Raw genomic sequence first — 25,077 nt, 5'->3', positions numbered from 1 at the left:
TAATTGAATATTAAATTAAAACGTTACAATATATAAATTGCTTAAAATACGTAGAACTAGGAAATAGAATTCAAATTTAAATGAAAAATTGAAATCAGGACACAAATAAATATATAGTGAAAACAGAATCGCAATCCTGTCGAAATAGCACAACCTATAGGGTCATGCCAGCCCCAAAAGCATAAGCAAAAGCAATGGAAAAATACGGTGAAAAAGTTAAAAACCAGAACTATGAGAAGCACTAAAATGTTTAAAAAGCTAAGATTTCAAAATATTGTTATTTAACAAATCAATTTCACCAAACCTAAGGTTTGGTTTAAGTGTTCTTATAAACTGGGTTCTAATAAAAGAAAAAACGTGTAGGCGTTCAATTCCTTGCTGAATACCCAACAAAGATCTCCAATCAGCTTAGTAATGATTACGTTCGGTAGTTGAGACTTCCGTAGCTTGCAAAAAGAACTTAAACCATGAATTTGCTGAAAGGAAAAAAAAAGAGGTAAGAATGAAAAAATAGATTATCTAATTTAAATCACCATAGTTAAATTGAAACTTCGAGACGGAAATATGATTATAGCTCCCAATGTGCACTCAAAAAAGTCCCAAACTCTCAAATTGATCATTTCTCACGTTTGTAAAAAAGTCCAAAAAAGTAGGAATACGTTAAGAATATTTCACCCTCAATTTTGGTAATTTCTTAAGAAACTTGACCCTCATCAAAAGTACACTATTCTTATAAAAAAACGTGTATGTAAAATCTTTGGTATCTACATTATTAGTTGTTTTATGGTTAGCTGGAACAATTTCATAATTTTTCTGTTTTTTTGCCCACGATTTTAAAAATGAATTTGTATATTCCCCATTATTTGATTTCCAAAAATCATATGACTTCTGGGTCGATGGACCACCATAGATTTTTCTGTAAGTCACTTAATCTTTATGTGAGAGCAATGCTTTTGCCCTCAGCTCTTCCTTTCTTTTTGACTTCTCAAGATGTTTATCTTCTTTCCCCTTAACTTCCTCTTCAGCTCCTCGTTCTCACCTCTCAACTTTTCAATCTCCCTCTCTTTCTTGTGACCCCCAAATCTTCCTCTACCTCTTACCAGCAAAAGGAACATTACTATTGCATATATCCTGGAGCATGAGCTCGATAGCTTCAAATGCAAATTTTGGTATCATACTGGCCTCGTAGATAACAAACAAATCTCGTCAACGCAGATAACGCGCATGTGAACTATTTGCAGTTACATTACAGGTCGAATTATCCAGAATTGGAACTGGTAGTTCCTTTCTCTAAAGGATAGATGAAGAACACCATTGTTCCTCAAATGATGTTGCTCCAGCCACATGAAGCAATAAAACTCTTAAATAAAACCGCTCACCCTCTCTTACGGAAAACCATCTTCTCGTCGCTTAACCATTATTTGCCATAATAGTTTCACTGCCGAATTCCTTAGGATACTTTTTGCTACAATGACCGTCTTCCATACATGGCGATTTGGGATTGATGGCACCACATGGACAATGAATCATTGTTGTTTTGATAGTTTCATACAATTCGGGATCCTCATTGATATCTGGAATCTCAGCACAGATCAAACTGTCTAATGTCTTCAGGTGAACGTATCTTGTCACTATCCTCAAGAGTACTCAAAATATGAGCATGGAGTAGGCCACGCTTTTGGAATTCAATTGCATGAACAGAGATTTTACCTTTACCAAAGATACCTTTAGTTAGAATGTCGTATTTAAGTGCCTTCAACGACAATCACTTGCGGTTTGGCCTGGTAAAAGGCTTTCCGTAATTTCTCTCCAGTTTAGGTTACATGGCATTGTAATAAACAAATCAGGCTTACCATATACAGCAAACACTGTCAGAGTTGATGCATGTTTCAGGGACTTCCCGCAATGGTCGATGGTAGAATAGTGACCTTACCAAATCCGGCCTAGCGGACTTCTGCTTGATCATTTAGATAATCATGCAAACCCCTGTAGTGATCAGCCCTGATTGTAGCCATTGTAATCAAACACCTTCGATTTTTGTATAGCTATCAACCAGGTATTGCTGGAAGAGTTTACCAACACGATGAAGTGCTGAAAACTCAAGACGTACAGCAATACGATGTTGATAGAACTCTTTCATGCTTAACCTGTGTATGATTACAGCGTAGTATTTGATTATCAAGGTGACATGCCATCTGGGTATTTCATCCTAGATCACCGTGATGGATCATTGGGTTGTGATGATTGCAATTTCCAATAAGAAATAATATACAGATACAGTGAAAAAATCATAAAAATAGAAATAGAAGTAAAGTGCCAGCGTGCCAGTTTTTTCTCTCGTAAATTATCAGTAACGTAGAATCTTTAAACGGACGATACGCTTCCAAAACGAAATACGTGCTCCGATCGTCAAACAGATTCGGTGCAACGGATGTGAATTTGAAAACGTCTTACGTTTAAATATGATTGAAAAAAAGAAGTGCCGTACTGTTTTTCTCGCCGGAGCTCGATTTATTGGCTCTGGTCATAGTGAAAAATTTTCGCTTCTTTGACATGTTTAAGAACAAACTGCTTTTGGACAATCTCAAATCAATGTCGCCTAAGAAAAAGTTAATTTTTTTGAGGAAAAAGTGGGAAATTTACATAATTGGCCATATAATCTTCATTTTTTATCTAAAAGGGTTGAAATTTTGAGAGTTGGTCATAATTGATGGCTTATACCCAAAAATGAAAAAAAAACTTGAAAAAGGTTTGTTATTTGAGGTTAATATGACAATTTATAGACTTTTGTTAACCTCAAAATATAGAGACGCTTATTGAATCATTGGACATGTTCATTAAAAAAGGCAAGCCCTGTGACATGTCAAAAAGTTGGAAAAATCGTTTTTTGTTTAATAAATCAATAAATATTGTCTCAAAGTCTATGAAATTTGCTGGATAATTAGGTAACATGGTAACAAAGCCCCTGAAAGGACAAAATTTCACTTTTTGTTGTTAGTTTACCAAGAATGGATAATAATGTAACTTTTTAATTCACCTTGACCTGGAAAATGACTTTTTGAAGAATGCATGAAAATTGATTTAAATTTTCAAAGCTTAGTATGTTAACTATCACCTGTTGTTATTCGGACAGGTTTTGTTGAATGGTAACAAAGATATGGGATAATGAAGTAACATAGTCAGAAAATCATAATCTTTCAATAACTTCAATATTATAGAACATAGAACATCAAAACTTGAACATTATATAATAAACAAGGCATATAAGATATTGAAATCCCTAAATAACGCTAACATTTTCATTAATTGGGGCTTTTTGGATAATTTGTAACAAAACTGTCACCTATCATTACTAGCACTTTTGGTTGCAAAAACTAGAAATTTAGGTTTGCTATCATTTAAAGCATAGACAAATGTTAAACAGATATAAGTGCTTTCAAATTTTTGATTTTTATTAATGGGACATGGTCTGGATAACATGATAACATAGATAAAAGAAAACAGAACTTCCACTCAAACACTATGGTGAGAAAACGATACGAAATATATACTAGTAATATAAAATTATGAATAACATTAGAGAATTATAAATTTTACTATAAATTCTGAAAGCCCATTCTTAAATTAGTACTATTTGGATAACAAAGTAACAAGCAGCTAGTGATAAAAGTGAAAATTTAACAAAGTTTTATCATATCGCGTTCCTCTTGCTAATCAAAAATAACAAAGTAAAAGGTATGAGAAAACAAGAACAAAACAAAAAAAATATATATTTCAAAAGTTAAACCTGTTTGCATTGGGACATATGAAAATAGACATATAGTTTAGAACTTCAAAACTAAAATTCAAATCATCTTTACAAAATACAAGAACATTCATGAAACACACTCAAAATGGTCAAGAATTTAAAAAAATTTAATGTCGTCCAGTCATTGTCAGCCCAACCTCAGATAACCATTGGTAATCTTCCATCTTTAATTTAAGATCATCTGTTATTGGAATTTCTGGGAAAAGTACATGATTGTAAGTGATATAAATCTTTTGTTTTTCAATAAGTTTGTATTGGATCAAATGCTTGCGAAAATTCTCAGAAGACTTCTCGAGATAGTGACAGATCATGTAGTCAGTATCTGCTGGAATATGATGATCATTCTCATCACTTATATTTTCATTTGTGTGTTCCTTTGATAGAACTTTGCACAAAAAAAATGGATCATTAACATTCTCACTAGAATAGATAGCAATAACCTGCCCCACATTGATAGCATTTCCATATTCAGTATGTTTGAATAACTCATATTCCTCCATATCCGAGCCAACATCCCTCTGACTTTCATAGTCGCTTTCATTACCTTGTTCCTCCGCCTCAGAATCATCATCAGTAAAACTATCACCACTTTCACCACTATTACAGACAACCCTACCCTTTGCCCCAGTAGAGCTGTCTTCACAAAAGATAAAATTACCAGATAAACATTTCAGGCAAGAACAAATCTCCTCTTTCATTTGTATTTCACCTGAAGGAAAATATGAGATCATGTGACTTTTTCGACTGCCGCCAATGGGCAACTGCTCTTTTGGCTCCTCAGTGACAATATCAAGACATTTGTAATGTTTGCGATCATCATCTTTCATCAAATTGGAAATGAATTCACAAACGTTATCAGCACTATCGTAAAAGATGTCATTGGTAACAATTGCCTTTCTCAGGGGTGTTTTAAGCCCAAACCCACTCATGGCGTCCACCAACCCTTTTCCGTGTCCTTTAACTCCATAATAGTAGATGAACACTTTCTGGTGGTTGATTGCTAGATCACGAAAGATAGGAAAGACATTTAAACATTTGTATTGCTCGCTGCAATTGTCACTTTTAAATCTGTTAATTTCATTATCAGAATAGCGATTTACAAGATCTTCAACAACTGCTTTGGTAAAATTGAAATTATGTTTTCTATTATCAGACAAATGATAGATGTAACTATTTTTATCATTTTGTTGATGTGCAACAGTGCAGTGAAGAGAAATCTGCTTTTTGCTGAAGTGGGCATCCTGAGGCTCATATTTAGGAGAACCCGAAACATTTTCAGAAAAATCCATGTGGAAGAGGGTTTCTGAGTTACTGTAAAGGATGTTTTTCCAATGATGACGGTCATTCTCAATCTGGAATCTGTGCTTGAGATAATCTTTTGAACCTGCTAGCAATTCATCATGGACACATTTGACATCATTTTGAGTAGTCTCTCTGACAGTTTGAGCTGATTTTTTTTAGCTTTTTTGTCTTTTTACATATATAAGATGTGTTTTTAACAACAAATTGATTGTAACTCAGAATATCTCCATCAGTGAGTTTTGGAATCTCAAGAGGTTTTTTGTTTTTACATCTGCTGCAATTCCCTTGAACACATTTAAGAGTCCAATATCCATTTTCGCCTTTACTGCAGCTGCAGGAACCCATGTAATATAAGGAAATAGAGTCAGTTGATTGGCCTCCATTACTTTTAGAATGGCTCATCATAGAATTGAATTTCAGTCTGAAATTCAAACAAAGCTTGCACATACACATGACCTTTTCCTTATCAGTGGGGTCAGTGATGAAGAATGGTCTAAGGTAACTCAAAAGGCCAATGCTGATATGAATGCCTCCTTCAGTAAGAATTTTGGTTTGCATTTTCCTCACTGTACATGTTGAAACACGACGAGATGCTACATAGACTTTAGTACGTCGTTTTTCTTTAATTTCCACCGGAACCAAACTGTTTGTCAATCCAGCATAACGTTGTTCATACTTGTTGTAGCGGATTTTAATATTATCCCGTCCATTTCTAAAATCAACTGATGGAATGGAGTTTTCTATCCAGAGATCATACACAAATTGACGATCATCGAGTGACAAACTGGAAGAGCCTCGCATTTCATGCATAGAGTTATTTTCCCATCGTTCAATCTTCCTTTTTAAATAACTTGGAAATTTGAAAAGCAACTTTTTTGAAAGCCAATTGAAGAAAGATGAATTTTCTAGTTTCTCTGCAAAAGCATCTTTTAGGAGAGCTACAAAGTTTTTATCATCATTACGAATTGAGATCAGATGTTTGATGAAAGCTTCACTTGTAATGGTTTCAAAATCTTCATGATCAATACTGTTGATACTTATATTGTTTACAGTTTCAAGTAAAATAGACTGATCCATCTTTTCGTTTAAAACATTTATAACTGAGTCCAAGGTTCTCTTTTTTCTTTGTCGGTTTCGGGCTTTACTTTTCGGCGATAAGACAAAGTTTTCAATTTGTGGTACAAAGTGTTCATTTTCAGAGATATGTTCATTTTCCAAAAGTTCGTGGTTTAATGATGGTACAGTTTGTTCACTTTCAGCTGGTAGGTCATTGGCAGAATTTGAAGGATGTATAGAAGTGGCTGATGAATCATTAAAAGGTGTTGGTTCTTCATCCCTGGAGAAGGAGATTACATTGACAGCTGGTTGAGCAGTAAATGATGGGGATGAATTATCATCTAAAAACGACAGAGAAGTAGTTGAGAAGGGCTCATCAATAACCATTGGTGATGATTGGCTGGTGACTGTTGGATTGCGATTATTGATATCCAGAAGAGAAAAAGATGGTAATACGTCATCACAACTCCTTATGTGCTTGAGAAAATAGTCCTTGCGTGTGTATTCACGATAACATTTCCGACAAACATATGGAACTTTGGTATGAGTCTTTTTATGTTCAACAAGATGAGCTTTTCTTGCAAAAACTTTTTCACAAACATCACATTCAATTGAGGTTTCAATCTTCTCTGCTAATACTTTCTCACAAACATTCTTCGAGATATGTTTAAAGACACCAGGCTTGTGTTTGAAAATTGCAGCGCATTTCAAACATTGGAATTTGTTGTCTGGTGTTTCCTGATAGATTGGAACCTTTTCTGGAGCAGGAAATTGACATTTTGTTCGATGTCTCTTGAGTTGCATTCTATGAGCGAACTCTTCAGAGCATCCGATGTTTTGGCATTGAATCTTCTTGGGTCTTTGGGCCCTATAAATATAAAAAATAGACCATTTTCAATGAGGAATATATGCAAATCTGCTATAAAGTTCTTATAAACTGGTCAATTCAAGATTTGAAACCAATACAATACATATTTTAGATCTGAAGTTTGAGAAAAAGAACAATTTTCCTAAAATTTGCTGTAAAATTTACCTCTAAAGTATGCTTCATTTTCCAGAAAATTGTATGAAAATCTCACCAAAAACAAATAAAATCTTATACTGATAAGAATAGAGAAGTATTACAAAAAGCAAAAATAAATAAAGTCAGCTAACCTTTGATCATCATTTTCATTCATCTTTGTTTTTTCTGGGTTCATTTTGATCTGAACAGCTGGCACCAGTTTTGTTTTTGTCATCCCTGTTTGCTGTTTGTTTGTTTGTTGTTGTGGGGATTGCACCAAGTTGGTAATTATGGGAAAAAATGAACCAAAGTTGGCAAAAAAACTCAAATTAAGAAAAAACATCCTTGATACGGGGTGAATCAATTTCATTAGATCCTTCATACAACTAATAGTAGGGCTTTATCGACCTTCTGGATTTTTAGGTTATGAAGGGTTTGACAGCAATTCAAAAACTTTAAACGCGAATATCTTGAGTTATAAGAGGTTTTTGAAAAATTAGTTTTCAAAGTCTGTAAGTTAGTCCAATATGGGTAAAATTTGGTACACTTGCTCAACTAGTGATCCCAAAAGGAAATCTAACCTTCATTTTTTGAAGATGGTGTTTTTTGGCCTTGGTAAAGGTTTTATTTTGGGTCTATGTGATTGGATAAAAAAGTAACAAATTCGCATTTTCCGTACTTTAATTAAAGTTGAAAAAATTATCCAAAATGTTCCATCCCTTGTTATCCAGCGATGGACAAAACTGAAGTCAGAGTCATTTTTTATAATTGATATTAGTCTCAATTAGCTAATAAAAAATTAAGACCTGAAAAGAATAGTTTTCTTAATCAATAGTTGTCAATGATTGGATAAAAAGGTAACAAAACCGCATATTTTTCGCAAACTTTGTTACTAAGTTATCCAAATCTTACCAAATAACACTTGATAGGAGGTCATATAAGAAGGTGAACTAAAGGTAAGTTAAAGGCTTCTTTTTGAGAGCTCAGTTCTAACCCTTTCATTGATTTAGACAGCTTCAACCCTTCAAAACCCTAATGATGGTCAATCGCTAAATCAAATAAAATTTGAGCAAATTATGACGTGAAAATGTCTGATCACGTGTTATCCAATGATGAATAATTAACACTTAAGTTCAAGTCATTACTCTTTTGGAAATAAAGTTAAATTAGCCTTAGATAGCCAATAAAAAATAATGGCCTAAAAAGAATAGTTTTCTTAATTAATAGTTGTCAATGATTGGATAAAAAGGTAATGAAACCGCATATTTTTCGCATACTTTGTTACTAAGTTATCCAAATCTTACCAAATAACACTTGATAGGAGGTCATATAAGAAGGTGAACTAAAGGTAAGTTAAAGGCTTATTTTTGAGAGCTCAGTTCTAACCCTTTCATTGATTTAGACAGCTTCAACCTTTCAAAACCCTAATGATGGTCAATCGCTAAATCAAATAAAATTTGGGCAAATTATGACGTGAAAATGTCTGATCACGTGTTATCCAATGATGAATAATTAACACTTAAGTTCAAGTCATTACTCTTTTGGAAATAATGTTAAAATAGCCTTAGATAGCCAATGAAAAATAAAGGCCTAAAAAGAATAGTTTTCTTAATTAATAGTTGTCAATGATTGGATAAAAAGGTAATAAAACTCCACATTTTTCACCCATCACGTTACAAAATTATCCAAAAAGTGCCTATTATATCAATTTTTTGTACCTTTTCTTTTGCGAAACTTAAGGTTTCTACTTTTAAAAACTTCTCTCTGAAGGAAACCTATGAGCTTTTAAAAGTATTATAGATATGGTGAGACATGTGAAGAGGTATGAATGACAGTTAATTATGCAAGCTTTTTCAAGGTAGCTTTTGAAAATGTTACATTATTATCCAATTCTTACCAAACAGTACTCCTTACTCTGCTAATTAATTTAAAAATATTAGGTACAATAAAAACATCAGGTTTTAACTCAAATGAAATGTTTTTTGATATCAATATCTGGATATTATGAAACAGCATATTGTGACCTTTAAGCTGTGTTACATCATTATCCAGTGGGTATTTCAACAAACTTTTCGTGTCAAAATGATATCTATTATACCCTAAATAAGTTCTATAACTCAAGATATCTATAGGTTAAGCTGCTTAGTAGATCTAGAAATCATTATCCAGCTTAACTGAAAAAGTTGGTGTTACATCATTATCCAGCACTGTAAAAAGTTCAAACTAACATATCTTTTGTTCTTTTAAAGGGGAAAAAATTCTGTTACCAAATTATCCAAGAAGAACATTTCACCTTAACCATCAGAATAATCTGACCTTTGATAAGAAATGGTAAACCACTAAAATCTTGTAACATAGACATCAAATGTCACAGAAACCTCAAAAACTTGCCTTTTTTAATGAACATGTCCCATTGGGGAAAAAATTATTAGGGAGTCATCAAAAAGGCTTCAAATATCAAGCTTGTTTAAAAAAGGTTAGAGATTTCCCACAAGAAAGGTGCAATTCATGAGGTTAAAAAAATGGTAACAAGTAACCTCACATTCTTAACCATATCTTCTGCTAGCCAGTGTATTAAGTTATGGGACAAAAGTAAAATGATACTAGAAGCTTAGATCAATAGGGTTTTTTTGAAATTGACAATCTTTGCTCTAACGTAGGGTTAAAAATTGAGGTTAAAATTAGAACTCTATGTTAAGGAATGTGAGAAATTTGCTTCTCTAATTGACCTAAATAGTTCTATTCTATTAAAGCTACAGGAGCAAAATTACTTTTTAAAAGTTTTCATAAAGTAACTAAGCTAAAAAATAATGAAATAGACCAAAAAGGTTCTTAAAATGAGGTTAAACAACCTGAAAAAGTAGGATGTTTTAGCTTATACCTTCAAACTTAAACAACTGAAAGAAAAACGTTTAAGGTATACTACGATAAAAAGTTAACCTCAAAGATTTTTAATTCAGACTTAATTAAGACTTAAGCTTTACTTTTAAGCTCAGTATTGATATCAAAAACAGATTTATAAGTCATTAAAGTATACAACAAAGAATTAAAAAACCCTATAAGCCCAATTCACAAATAACCTCACTTTTGGTACCCAAACTAAGATATTAACCTCATTTGTTCTACCTTACCTTGTTCCTCAACCATTGAATAATGGATCCCACTATTTTTATCACACAATTTTCCCTTTTTATGAGGTTATATGAAAGCTTAAAATCAACCCCTTTCTCAGGTTCTTGTGCCTCTCAAGTTAATATACGAGTTAACCTCACTTTTTATACCAAAATATATTTTTTCATGAATTCGATATATTTGCCATGTCAAGTTAAATAAAAAGAACAACATTTGTTATTTTTTCATGTTTAGTTGTTTTTGATAATAGGCTACTGTTTGTCTGATATCCAAAATTAGACTGAAATATCATTGTTAACCTCAAAATTAGGGTGTTTTTGTGAAATAACCTCAAATTTTACACCCTACTTGAAATATTAACCTCATTTTTTCTAGCATACCTTGTTGCCCAATCATTAAATAGTAAAACCCAATCATTTATTTTTACTTTAACCTCACATTTCATACCAATTTTGGTCCATCTTTAAGGACCATTAGGTTAACCTCAGTGCAAGTTAACCTCTTATTTTTAACCCTACTTTGACCAAGAATATCTCTTTAAATTTAACACTTAACCTCAATAATGTATATATCATTGTGAACCTGAACAAATTTTGAGTTAGCATGTAAAGTAGCAAATAAAAATAAGTCAACCTCATTTATTTATCCTTTGTTAAAGTCAAAAAAGTTCTTTTGAAAAAGTTAGGCGATTTTTGGGGGTTTTGACTTGAGATGGTCCTTTTTAAAAAATGAATTTAAGTAATTACATCATGAGTAATTAAGGAATAAGTGTGACATGAACCTTAATAAAACGTCATAACGACGCTGTTAATATCGCTATGCGAAAACTCTATGGAATGTGGAAATGCACGTGCTATTGAGAAAAAAATTATATATATTGTAATTGTGATTGTTTACTCAATATAGCCATATATGTATTTGCATTTTGGTTTCAAAGTCAAAAACAGGGAAGGAACATGTCAAAACTTACTTTAAGATAATAAATTTAGATTCATTAAAAACAAGCTTTTTCATCAGTCATTTGAAAATTAGGAAAGAATAACATACTTTTTGCATTATCTGCCACCCTATTCTCTGCTTGTATGTGATAACCCCCTCAGTGGACCCACATGCCAAAATTCATCATCCCCTCTCTTCATCCCTTTGGAGCTGATATGATGACTTCTCCTTGAGTGGTAGTTGTAGTTGTTGGGTTTTGTGGTTTGATATTCATTGAAACACAATGCTGTAAATTTAAACAAATTATATATATTGTAATTGTGATTGTTTATTCAATATAGCCATATATGTATTTGCATTTTGGTTTCAAAGTCAAAAACAGGGAAGGAACATGTCAAAACTTACTTTAAGATAATAAATTTAGATTCATTAAAAACAAGCTTTTTCATCAGTCATTTGAAAATTAGGAAAGAATAACATACTTTTTGCATTATCTGCCACCCTATTCTCTGCTTGTATGTGATACCCCCCTATGTGGACCCACATGCCAAAATTCATCATCCCCTCTCTTCATCCCTTTGGAGCTGATGATGACTTCTCCTTGAGTGGTAGTTGTAGTTGTTGGGTTTTGTGGTCTGATATTCATTGAAACACAATGCTGTAAATTTAAACAAATACTTTTTCATACATAAAAAATGTTATATTGAACAAAAACTTTGGAGCTGATGATACTTTTTTTTGGTGCACCCGGTATATTGTAATTGTGATTGTTTATTCAATATAGCCATATATGTATTTGCATTTTGGTTTCAAAGTCAAAAACAGGGAAGGAACATGTCAAAACTTACTTTAAGATAATAAATTTAGATTCATTAAAAACAAGCTTTTTCATCAGTCATTTGAAAATTACGAAATAATAACATACTTTTTGCATTATCTGCCACCCTATTCTCTGCTTGTATGTGATACCCCCCTCTGTGGACCCACATGCCAAAATGCATCAACTCCCCTCTCTTCATCCCTTTGGAGCTGATGATGACTTCTCCTTGAGTGGTAGTTGTAGTTGTTGGGTTTTGTGGTCTGATATTCATTGAAACACAATGCTGTAAATTTAAACAAATTATATATATTGTAATTGTGATTGTTTATTCAATATAGCCATATATGTATTTGCATTTTGGTTTCAAAGTCAAAAACAGGGAAGGAACATGTCAAAACTTACTTTAAGATAATAAATTTAGATTCATTAAAAACAAGCTTTTTCATCAGTCATTTGAAAATTACGAAATAATAACATACTTTTTGCATTATCTGCCACCCTATTCTCTGCTTGTATGTGATACCCCCCTGTGTGGACTCACATGCCAAAACGCATCAACTCCCCTCTCTTCATCCCTTTGGAGCTGATGATGACTTCTCCTTGAGTGGTAGTTGTAGTTGTTGGGTTTTGTGGTCTGATATTCATTGAAACACAATGCTGTAAATTTAAACAAATACTTTTTCATACATAAAAAATGTTATATTGAACAAAAACTTTGGAGCTGATGATGACTTCTCCTTGAGTGGTAGTTGTAGTTGTTGGGTTTTGTGGTCTGATATTCATTGAAACACAATGCTGTAAATTTAAACAAATTATATATATTGTAATTGTGATTGTTTATTCAATATAGCCATATATGTATTTGCATTTTGGTTTCAAAGTCAAAAACAGGGAAGGAACATGTCAAAACTTACTTTAAGATAATAAATTTAGATTCATTAAAAACAAGCTTTTTCATCAGTCATTTGAAAATTACGAAATAATAACATACTTTTTGCATTATCTGCCACCCTATTCTCTGCTTGTATGTGATACCCCCTGTGTGGACCCACATGCCAAAATTCATCATCCCCTCTCTTCATCCCTTTGGAGCTGATGATGACTTCTCCTTGAGTGGTAGTTGTAGTTGTTGGGTTTTGTGGTCTGATATTCATTGAAACACAATGCTGTAAATTTAAACAAATACTTTTTCATACATAAAAAATGTTATATTGAACAAAAACTTGAAGTTTTGATACTTTCTCCTAGGATATCGATTTGTTCTTTAATTTTTTTTTCGAAGTCATCTACAGTGTACGACTCGTTTTCTAGGCTCTTATTCTTTGTTTTAAGAGTTTTCACTTTTTGATTAAGCTCAGCCTTTTTCTTTTTGTATTCTTTGATCGTTCGATCATGCTCGTTTATGATATTTTTCAAATTTTCTTGGTCGCTCTCCATACATAATGATTCTATATCCTTTGAGATGTCTACACAGTTTGAACAGATGAAGGTTGCTTTGTTGCGTTTCAGGGTTTGATTGTTTAAGTGTATTTGAACTTGGAACTAAACGAGAACATTTTACCATGGAGCATTTAAGGGTGTTTGCTTCGTCTGGAACGAAGCAATTTGCAGTTGTACACTTTGGTAGAGTCTCTGTTGATGTTATGTCAATGGATGATATATCACTGGGTGGATCCTCATCCATTGTTGGTGATTTTGTGGCAGAAGATGATGGTAGCGTTTTTGGGAGCTTAATTTTTTAGTAAAAATACCAGATTTTTTGTAGATTTTTGTGTTTTAACTGCGTGTTATAACTGCTGATGATTTTTGTGTATTTGAGTCGTTGGCTCCAAAAAATATGCGGGGTTGTTGTAGGCTGTGGTACTGGGGTCGTCGAATGTGATCTTCTCTCATCTTTCATCAGTTGAATCAGATAGTTTAAAAACAGTTATTTTTATAACAACAAACAAGTTTTTTTAAGAACCTTACAATCAGAACACTTTTTTCTTTGCATGAAGATTAAATAAAATAAAATCATTAAATGTTCCTAGAAAATAAAAAATTGATATACAGTGGGTGTCAACATGTATTTTGAAGATTATATAAATAAAATAAAATCATTAAATGTTCCTAGAAAATAAAATGAAAGGAAAGTTATAAAAATAAAAAAAAGCTATAAAAATCTCATAACCTTTCCTACGTTTTCTTAGTCTCAACTTCTAGACTTTTACAATTTTACTATTAAAGTCTTAAAATCTAGACATACATACATATTTATATGGTCACGAGCATCAGTACTATTTACAATCTACTATTGGTATGATCGGACTCTATTACAGTTTATTAGCCAAATTAAACAGTAGATAGTAAATAGTACTGAAATGCTCGGGACCATATGTCATTTTCGTTTGACATATTAATAATTTGTAATAAAAATCTCATAACCATATTAATAATATGTCATGGATTTTATCCATATTATTTGTAATGCCTTGAAATACGTTTGATAAAAGCATGTAATTAGCATGGCGCATCATTAATTTGGCTAATAAACTGTAATAGAGTCCGATCATACCAACAGTAGATAGTAAATAGTACTGAAATGGTCAGAAATCTGTTGGCGGTTGCTGCTGTTGCTCAATTAATTAATCTTTTTTTAGTTTAGTTTTAGTTTTATAATTACTGATTTTTTGCACACATTTAGTTGTTTCTATAGAGTTTATATTTAGTTTTATAATTAGTTTTTTCTGATTTTTTGCGTATTAGCAATGCTCAAAACATGACCGAGTCCGATTTTTGAGAAAAAATTTTTTTTCGGCCGAAAATGCCGGAAATATGCCGGAATTGGCCAATTTTGCAGATTTTGTTTGGGTTTCTTTTCCATATTTCGTTGTTTTTTCACACAAAAACATTATAAATCGCAATACCCACCATCAAGCATGTTTCAATTGTCAAAAAGACTTATTTTTGAAGCCAGAACTGTCTAAAAATCGCCGGAACAGCCAATTTTCGCCTTTGGTTTTAACGGGGTAGAGTGAAGGAGTGTTTTTTTTCATAAAAAGCCCTCACCTGAGGAATAATTCATTTGTTTCGACATCGTTGATCTATTACACGTTTTTTTTATAAGAACATCGAAAATTTTGGAAGCCTTCCGATGTTCTAAACTTTTTGAGTTTTAAGCCTAAAGATGTTCATAAAATGTTCTTATTTTCACCATTTTGTGAGTAGTATTGTGCAATTTTCTAAGAAATTGGGTGTTTTAGAGTCCACTAAGCCTTAAAATGTTCTTACCATGTTCTTTAAACACAAGTGGCCGAAATAGGTTAGGAAGGAAGGCACACAGTATGATCTACATGGTATTACCAGTTCTTGAAAAGTGTTTGCGACACCAATTTACCTTTTGAGCTCTTCTGTTTTTTTGCCTTCTGCAAAACTCAAAGTGATGGAGTAAGAAGGAGTAATTTTTTGTGTTTCACTGATTTTTTATGAGAGGATGTACAATTTTATTGTTCGTTTCATGGAAATATTTTAAGAGTTGACTGATCCTGTATTTTTGCTCTGATTTCATTATTGAGGTAGCCAGGAAGCCTTTTCTTTTAGTTTGAAGAGTATTTTTCTCTACAGTAGACTCTCGCTAATTCGAATCCTCAAGGGGTCACATAGTGTGCACCCGGGCGACGACAAAAGTTGGACCCCCCAAATGGACCCCCAAAATGGACCACCAAATGGACCCCAAAATGGAACCCTTTGAAAAACGATTTTCAAAGTGTAAAACGTCGTGGTTTAGTGTTTTTATCGTATAAATACAATTACCTTAAGTGGATAAATATTGGCGTGGATTTAATTTGGCGATTGGCCAAAATACGATTTTTGGCGGGGATTTAATTTGGCGATAGTTCAATTTCGTAAAATATGGCGAGGATTTAATTTGGCGAATTGGAAATTTTGTCACACTGAAATGGGTGAAAATTACTCAAAAATATACTAAAAAGTTGTGATTTTTCACATAATTCTCTTTTTGTTAAATTTGGCGGGGATTTAATTTGGCGAATTGCCGAATTTGGAAATTTTGGCGAGTATTTAATTTGGCGAATTTTGGCCAAATTCGCCAAATTCGCCAAATTTAATCCCCGCCAAAATTTATCCACTTAAGGTACATACGTCAAAAAACCGAAAATGGCAACATATTAAAAGAAAGAGAGGGCAAAAAGGGTATACTTTCGAAATTTTCGAAGCTTTCGAGCCCAGTAGGACAGTAGTGCCCACAGTGCCCAGTGTTGATTTTTTTTTGTTGAAAAATAATGCGATTTCATTGGTTTGGCCTGACGTAGAGCGCTAGAACGCTAAAATACCCTGACAAAATGTGTTCACTAATCGCCGTTCTATGGACTTCTATACCTCCGATGGAACGTCCGATCTCGTCCTATTTCAGAAGTTAAGCATCGTCATGCTGGGATATTACTTGGATGGGGGACCACCTAGGAGCTCCCGATAGCCCATTTTTTCTGGAGTCGTCGTATCAAAACAACAATAACATGCAACAATTGGGAGAAATGTACATGAAGGAATTAACAAGTTGTGTGTAGCTAGAGGTATATGTTTGATGGAATTTGAAAAAATAGTGGATAAGTTTTGAACTGGAATGAGTAATTGAAACAATGAATTAAATTTGTAATGAATTGTTTGTTAAAAATAACATGTGGTTATCCATTGAGTGTCGTGTATTTTTTGTGGTAGAGGTCGAAGTTGTACCAGATGTGTGCTGTGATTCTAAATTATTAGCAATATCCACTTGATTTGGTAAAAGCGTTTGTTGATTTAATTTTCGTTCTTGCGATACGTGCTGTATTTGTAGTGAATTATGAGTTGTGTGGAGCATCCATTTCCATGAAAGAAAAGTAGGAGTTGGAAAGTCGAATTGTCTGAGATGGGCCATGAATTTTGATCTGTGCAAACCAATATACTCTCTTATTTGGACGATGAAATGATCAGTAGGAAAGCTTTACAAGATTACAAGCAAAGGAAATTTTCTGTTTTAAACACTATTAATTGAAACAATGTTTACTAGTTTCCAGTCTTTTCCAATAGGGTCTTTTCCTTGTTAAGGCCTTGGAAGTCTTGATATCCAGGATGTATACTTTTTTTTTTACTTTTGATTTTTCTAGTTTACCGCCTGGCCTTCCTTAAAGCAAGTGAAATTATTGTACCACAGTAATGCATCATAATTGATCTACATAGAATAATGATATTTTTTTAACTACGATGAGTAAATTGTTACTATAAAGTTAAAGTGTAACTTTTTGCAGACTCACCATTGAGTGTATCTTTATTGGATGTCGGAGACGCTGTCATAGGATCCTCCGACGTTTCGGCTGTTTCTGAATCGGGCTGATCTTCTTTTGAATTGTCATCTTCTTTCGTATTGTCATCTTCTTTCGTATTGTCATCTTCTTTGTCCTCCTTTTTGTTACAAGTATCCATCAAAAGATTATTTGTAGAACTGTTGAGGTTGTCGGGTCCAGAAAACTCTTCGCTAAAGCTTGGTGAAACGGTTAACGAATCCTCATGAGAAGGCAATAAACTTATTCACTAAGAACTTTTTCTAAAAGCCAACAAACAGTGTTGTCCAGGTTATTGGTGCTTCTTCTATTGGGGCAACAATGAGAGTGCCATCCAATTTTTATTCTGGGTTGAATGAATATTGTGAGAGGTTGATTGAAATTGTCTAAAGGTTGTTGGAATCTAAATGGAGAAGCAGGGTGCGGAGTATTCCTATGTGTTGTTGGTGTGGTTTGATTTAGTTCTTCATTGGTTTTGTATGAGGTTTTTGTTGTTTTGAAATTTGGCACACTTGTTCCTTGGGTGAATATCTGGGGGTCTACAACTGGGCCTATGAATAATTTGAAGACACTGAAGTTGAGCCCAGTGCGTTGTGCACGTTCGACTATTTCTTTAACTACGATGAGTAAATTGTTACTAGAAAGTTAAAGTGTAACTTTTTGCAGACTCGCCATTGAGGGTATCTTTATTGGATGTCGGAGACGCTGTCTTGGGTTCTCTCAACGTTTCGGCTGTTTCTGAATCGGGCTGATCTTCTTTCGTATTGTCATCTTCTTTCGTATTGTCATCTTCTTTGTCCTCCTTTTTGGTACAAGTATCCATCAAAAGATTATTTGTAGAACTGTTGAGGTTGTCGGGTCCAGAAAACTCTTCGGTGGAGCTTGGTGAAACGGTTAACAAATCCTCATGAGAAGGCAATAAACTTATTCACTAAGGACTTCTTCTTAAGACAAACAAACAGTGTTGTCCAGGTTATTGGTGCTTCTTGTGCAACAAAGAGAGTGCCATCCAATTTTTATTCTGTGTTGAATGAATATTGTGAGAGGTTGATTGAAATTGCCTAAAGGTTGTTGGAATCTAAATGGAGAAGCAGGGTCCGGAGTATTCCTATGTGTTGTTGGTGTGCTTTGAGTAGACGTGGTATGGGTTCTTAATTGGTTTTGCATGAGGCTTTTGTTGTTTTAGTGTGATGACGCCATTCGTCCTAAGTGCATTGTTGTATTCTTTTTAAATCTTCTGCGGCTGTTTTGAAGATAACTGGGTGGTAGGTTATTTGATGTTTTGGTTGTGGTTTCTTTTAGTTCTTCTGCAAACGATTTGAATTTAGACACCAATAGAATATTTTCTAAATATCTGAGATGAAATGAACTATTTAAAGATAAATGATTAAAGGTATAAAGACAAATAATTAACATTAAAAATATGATAAATAAAATAAAATAAAATAAATGAAATTGAAAGATTTCTCCTTATTGGCTGGCTTAAAACTTCAGTGGCAAAATCTTTATAATTCTGTAAACACTGCAAAATTGAGGCTTCGTGATCTGCATTAAAATAATCACTGCGTTTTTCAATTTTGACATTCGATGTTTAGCAAGCTCATCCTTTCAATTTTCACTTCATCGAATGTTGTGCCAGAGCCAATAGAAATATCGGTTAGTTCAACTACGTCTTCTGAGAGGTTGTTGTGTGTTGTTGTGGTGATGTGTTTTTTTATTGAGGTTACCAACAGGGCGCAGTTTGAGTTCAAGACAATCATTTTTAGTTTCAAGAGTGTTGGGGGCAAGTGTTGTTTTTTTTTCTTGGCATTTTGCAATCGTTTTTCATGCTTATTATATGATTTTTTTTTAATTTTCACTACTATTATGCTGTCCAGGTTTTCGGTAGCGTGGGAAGATCTATCCCACGACACAGAAATCCTGAAAGCAGACGGGTAAATCTATATCAATCTAATTACCAGTAGTAGGTTTGTTAAAAAAAATGAAAAATTGAAGTCAGTGCTGCTTAAGGAAGAGCTGAGAAAGTGTTCTGGGAGCAGATTGGGCTGCTTGACAATGAATAGAGAGGGATTGCTTGAGCATAGAAGGTGTAATCAGAACAATGTTTTGAAGAAAAGAAGATGAGATTGTGATGGGCTTTGAACCAAGGTGTCATGGAAATGTCAGGCGTGTATGCTAAATAAATCATAATATGGGGCTGTGGACCATAGAACAAACTTTGAAAAGATGAAGATCCTATTTTTGTGTTGGAGTAGTGGAGACAAAGTCATGTGGCTGTCTAGGCTTTTTGAATGGCCGTAATGGAATAGAGTTGTAGACAGTTGTCTAGGCGAGAAGAAGAAGAAGCATTTAGGACTTCCCCTAGAGTTAGGTGTGCCGGCAGGAGTAAACACTCTTTGCTTTTCTAGAACCACCCATTTTCTCTACCAAGAGACATGAATTCGATCAGGAGTCATGTCTCATCAACTTATACCTGTAGACATGGAACATGACATGACCTATCAGTGAAGGGATTCAAAGACTGTTATGTGCCTGAGTGAAGCCTCCAGAGGAGGGTGAGAAGATTGAGAAAAAGAAAAAGAGATGTTGAAAGAAATAGGTGTTTTGAAAGCAGTGGGGAAAATTAGATTGTGGGTAAATGAACATAGAAATATTCTTACATTGAGGTGAAGTTTAGCAGTAGTCTTCAGTGTTGGATGCAAAGAGCGAAAAAAAAATTTTTTCTTTTTTTTGAAATTTGGCGCTGTTGTAAACAACTTGATGTAACCATAGAGACTTCATTTCGATTGGTTCCTGTTCAGAGATTCTAACCAATCGGGAGGTTCCTGTTCAGAGATTCTAACCAATCGGGTGAGAGGGCGTGTGTGGCGGAAATGTGATGGGCGGGTTAAACGGGTGTGACGGAGGTAGATACTAGCCAATGTAGAAAAAAGTACCAATTTAGACAGAGGCAAATTAGAAAGTGGAGTGGGAAGAGAGGTCTTGAGGTAAAAGGAGTGGTGAGAGATAGGGAAAGAAGGAGGGAGATAGAGTTTTTTTTTTAATTTAAAATTTTGAGATAGAAAAATAGCATCCTCTGGGGGTCGAACCCGGGTCATTGCGGCCCGAGGTGGGAGTGTAAGCAAAAGGCCATTGAAGCTGAACTGAACTAAAGAATTGAAAAGAAAGATTGAGAGAGTAGTTTCTTTTACGGAGTATGAAGGAGATAAAGGTGACAGGGCTACGACGGTGTAATCAGAAAGCAATTATCTCTCCAATGTGAAAAAAGAGAGGAAGTGGTGCCAGTCAGTGAGCACGTTGGAAAAACAAATATGGTGAATCTTGAGTTAGAAATTGGGAAAATAAGAAATTGGGAAAAAGAATGGGAAGAGTAAGTATACGAAAAAAGGAGATCCACAAGGAAGTTGACAAAATTGATCTGGAATCATTGTAGCTTTTTTGGAATTATAGTCATAAGTTGTGGGTATATACTTAACTCCAATATAAGTTGGATAAAATGATAAAATGATTGAAAATGGTGATGATACAAAGCTAGAATAAAACGTTTTGAAATGGAGTTATAATTAAGAAATTGAGTTATAATTAAGAAATTGGACAAGTATCTCCAAATGTTTAAAAGTTCTTGCTTGATGAGGGTGTTTTGTGATAGAAATGCTAGTTTTTGGTGTCTGTGGATGTGAGTAAGGTTCCGATGATGGTGTTTTTTTTTTGTATACTGTGGTCGGTCGTGGGATGGCATTTGACAATTCCTCATCCTCTTCTATGATGGACCAATATTCATTAATGGTGGATCTGATGTACTCATCTTTGTTTCTGTGTAGAATGAGAGGGAGAAAGGGTGCTCGAGGTCCTTGATTTCGGTTGCCGCCATAGAGCAAAGTGTGACGGGGTATTGACAGGGCCTTTGCAATGTTGCGGTTAATGAGGGATAGTGGGTATCCACGAGCCAGAAAAACTTTGGTAAGGAAATTCAGTTCTTTTGTTAGATTACGGTCATCACTGATTATGAGGTTGTATCGTAGTCCTTCTGAGTATATAATTCCTTCTTTGACATGTAGGGGGTGATTTGATTGAAAGTGAAGGAATTGGGAGCGGTCCGTGGGTTTTCTGTATATAGAAGTGTGGAACTGATGGTTAGAGATAGAAATTGAGAGGTCTAGGAAGTTGATTCTTTCTTTGGAATGTTCGAATGTGAATTTTATTGTGTCATGGATTATGTTCATGATGAATTGTTTGAGACGGTTTAAGTCTTCATCTGACCCAATGAAAAGAAAAAATACATCAATAAAACGTTTCCAGAGTGGGATGTATGTTGGAACTCCATGAGTATTGCTGCTTCAACATCAGCCATGAATAAATTTGCATATTGGGGTGCGTATCGTCCTCCCATGTTGGTACCATTGTTTTGTATGTAGTGGGAATTCAAAAACCGGAAATTGCTGTGTTTCAAGACGTGTTCGAGTAGTGCTTTGATGGCGAAAGGGGGAGGTGCATTTGAGTGAAGCAGGTGCGGAGATTGTTTGTAATGTCGAGAGGTGGCTTCCAGTCCATCACCATGAGGTATGTTGTTATATAACGAGATGACGTCTGCAGTAACCATGGTGATATTGGAAGGTGGCGCGCCGAATGAGTCGAGGATAGTTAGCATATGTTTTGTGTTTTTTATGTGTGAAGGTAGGTGTTCAACAAGTGGCTGTAGATGGTGGGCAATGTAGCGGGAAATGTTGTCGGTGGGACCATCAAAGCCAGAGACAATGGGGCGAAGTGGGTTGTTAACCTTATGTATTTTTGGTAAGCCATAGAATATGGGTGTGCGTGGTGGATCATGAGGTTTGAGATATTTAGTAGTGTGGTCGTTGATGTGATGTTTACTATGAAGGAAGTTGATAAGTATTTTGGAATCATGTGTGATGTGGGGTGTTGGGTCGAATTCAGAAATACGATACGTGTTTCTGTCGTTGAGGTGCTCTTCAAGGATCTTGTTGATGTATTGATCTTTATCCATGACAACTATACCACCACTTTTGTCAGCCTTCTTTATTATGAGGTCCCGATTATTTTTTAATTTAAAGAAAGATGGGAGGAAATGGTAGTGCTCAGTTTGAAGGTCTTGTTCGAATGGGACCAGTGGCGCATTATCGAGTTGTTGGAAAAAGTTGTTGACAGTTGGGTGGTTGCTGGGAGGGGGATTCCATGCGGTAGGACCTTTTTTTGGTAGTTTTGCGGGTGGTTGCTGGTCTTGGTTTTCTTGGTGGAAGTTATTGATTTGGTTCATTGGGTTAAGTTGGTTGAAGTATAGGGAGGTGTCAATTCTTCTTTTCAAATCTTTAATAACCTCTGTTGGATTTGACTGTCTTTTGAATGATGGAATATTGGGAGAGAAGTTGAGTCCTTTGGCCAAGATGTCGATTTCATATTTTGAGAGTTGGTGGGTGGAGAGGTTGTGTATTAGGGTGTTGTTGTAGGTGTTGGTGTGCTCCTGGATGATTGATTTTCTGATGGAATTTTCTGGTTTATGGTGATGCCAGTGATGAGAGTGTGGAAATAGGTTATGGAGGCTTGGGAAATGATATCTTCTTGGGTGATGGTTGTTTGGTCTTTGCATGGTGGCTGAATAAACAGAAAGTGATGTCAAAAACTAGCTTGGATTTAGAGGATTAAGTTGAAGGGTGGTTGAGTGAACAAGAGTGATATCAAAAGTTAACTTGGATGTGGAGGACTAGGTTGAAAAGTGGTTGAATAAACCAGAAGTGATGTCAAAAAGTGATGTCGAAAGCTAACTTGAGTGTGGAGGAACAAGTAGGAAGGTGCCACTATATCCGCACATACGGGTAGAATGGATATATGTAGCGATGGAAGGATGTATTTTAAACAGAAGGACCCGAGTTGGTAGTTTGGGAATATTTGAAGGATTGGAAGAGATAGAGAAAATATTAAATTTAGTAAGATTAGAAGGAAGACTTCAATGTTTAAAATGAGTAAGTAGTCATTCTGTTGTGGCAAATTGAAAGTTTAGTGTTATAAAGTGTGAAATGTTAAATCATGATATTGATGATAAGACTATTATAACGTAAATTATTAACAAATTTGTTGGTAATACTAAAAACTTGTAGAAAAAAAATTGTGATTTGTGAATAGAGTTTATCATTGTTGAGTTTTAGGTGTGCCGTTCAGGTAGCACTGGGATTGGCGATGTATGTCATGATAATACCAAGTATGTCCTTTTGCGGATAAGTTGTTAGAGACCCAGCGAAATTGGTCAAAACGTTTTTTTATTTTCTTTTCATTGAGCTGCGACGAATAGATAACGTGTGCAGCTAGCTCCGGTGAACAGCCATTTCCAAAGAAGAAGATGATTAGTTGGAACGCCTGTCTATCACTGATGGGTTGAGCTCTGAAAGCTCTTTTTATATGTTGTGGCCATGTGTCCATTGGGAAGAAGGCGTCTCCATTTATAGTGTTAACAATTGATTGTTTGTGTTGGCGTGAGAATGATCTTTGAATGTATCGGTTTTTCATGTTGGTGTGGGCGTGTGAGTTTGCAAATGTAGGATAGTCCATGCTATAATAAAGGAGATGGTGTTGTGACGTTAAGCGTTGATTTGATGAGGAATATATACTTCAGAGAGAGGGGTGAAGTATTTCAGACTTTTTATGTGTGTGGAATGTTTGTTCTGGTTGAAGGGTAGAGGTATGAAATGATTGGCATAACAGGCAAGATGAATGCTTTTTGGGAGCCAAAGCAATCTGAGCGATTTAGATATCGCCAACCCTTATGGTGCGATGAATTTCAGTGCTGAAAAATTGAATTAGAAATTTATAGGACTTTTGGTCAAACTTAGAGACATGTGGTGGTTTTAGTTTGAAGAAACGTGTTTGAGCTTGAGATTCCACATTAAGAGAAAATGTTGGACATTAGTGTGTGTACAAAGTTTCAAGATAATGCGAAGATGTTGGTTGGAACTATGTGAAAATATATTAGAAGATTAAAATATTAAATATGGCAAAACGAGATTATAAAATGGTCAGTAGTTAATATTCATAAATGTTTATAAAGATATTTGCGGGCTTCTTCATTGACTTTGTTCTGTATTTCAACGGATATTCCTCGTAACATATGGTTTTTGAGGCGGAGTGTATTGTAGAAAGGATGTGGCCAGCAGGTTTGATTCATTGGGGTTGTTGTGGGATGTGGTACTATTGGACTTGTTTTTGGAGTTGTGGTTGATGTTTTTGTTGTTGTGGGTGTTGTTGTTTCTGTTGTGGATAGCAGTGATGTATTGGTATTTTCTTTGAAGGGTGGAATGAATTTTTGTTTTTTCCTGGGGGTGTAAGTTTTGTAAGGCGGGATGAATTTAGGTTTGCGTTTTCTTTTTGTTGATGTTGGTGCTTCCGTGTGGGTGTCTGGTGGGTTCATCTGAAATAGATTGAAATGCCAGGTTCCGGATTGATACATTTAACCAAAAAAAAAAAAAAAAAAAAAAAAAAAAACATTAATAATAATAGTAGGAATAATAATAATAATAATAATAATGGGAATAATTATGGTTGTAGGATAAATAAGTAATTGTGTAAAGTCAGAGTTGTTGTGTAGAGTAAAAGTTATTGTGTGAAGTAATATTCTGAAAAATCAATTAAAAACGATGTTATGAGCTATAAACAAGTTCATTTACTTTGTATGGTTCTGCTCCGATAAACT

At 34.5% G+C, this 25,077-nt stretch overlaps 1 long non-coding RNA gene across 1 annotated transcript; it reads right to left on the bottom strand.

Annotated features, from left to right (window-relative positions):
• Positions 1 to 327: 327 nt before the first annotated feature.
• LOC136812419 (uncharacterized) lies at positions 328 to 12,240 on the bottom strand. The gene is made up of 4 exons (XR_010847350.1): positions 12,166 to 12,240; positions 11,723 to 11,898; positions 11,349 to 11,526; positions 328 to 476 (listed from the first exon to the last, which is right to left on the bottom strand). It is a non-coding gene; the product is annotated as an uncharacterized lncRNA (long non-coding RNA).
• Between the last annotated feature and the right edge of the window lie 12,837 nt (positions 12,241 to 25,077).

The sequence above is a fragment of the Clytia hemisphaerica genome, unplaced genomic scaffold (assembly GCF_902728285.1).
Source record: "Clytia hemisphaerica strain Z4C2 unplaced genomic scaffold, Clytia hemisphaerica genome assembly, whole genome shotgun sequence".
NCBI classification, from domain to species: domain Eukaryota; kingdom Metazoa; phylum Cnidaria; class Hydrozoa; order Leptothecata; family Clytiidae; genus Clytia; species Clytia hemisphaerica.
This window is presented reverse-complemented; position numbering and strand designations above follow the sequence as displayed.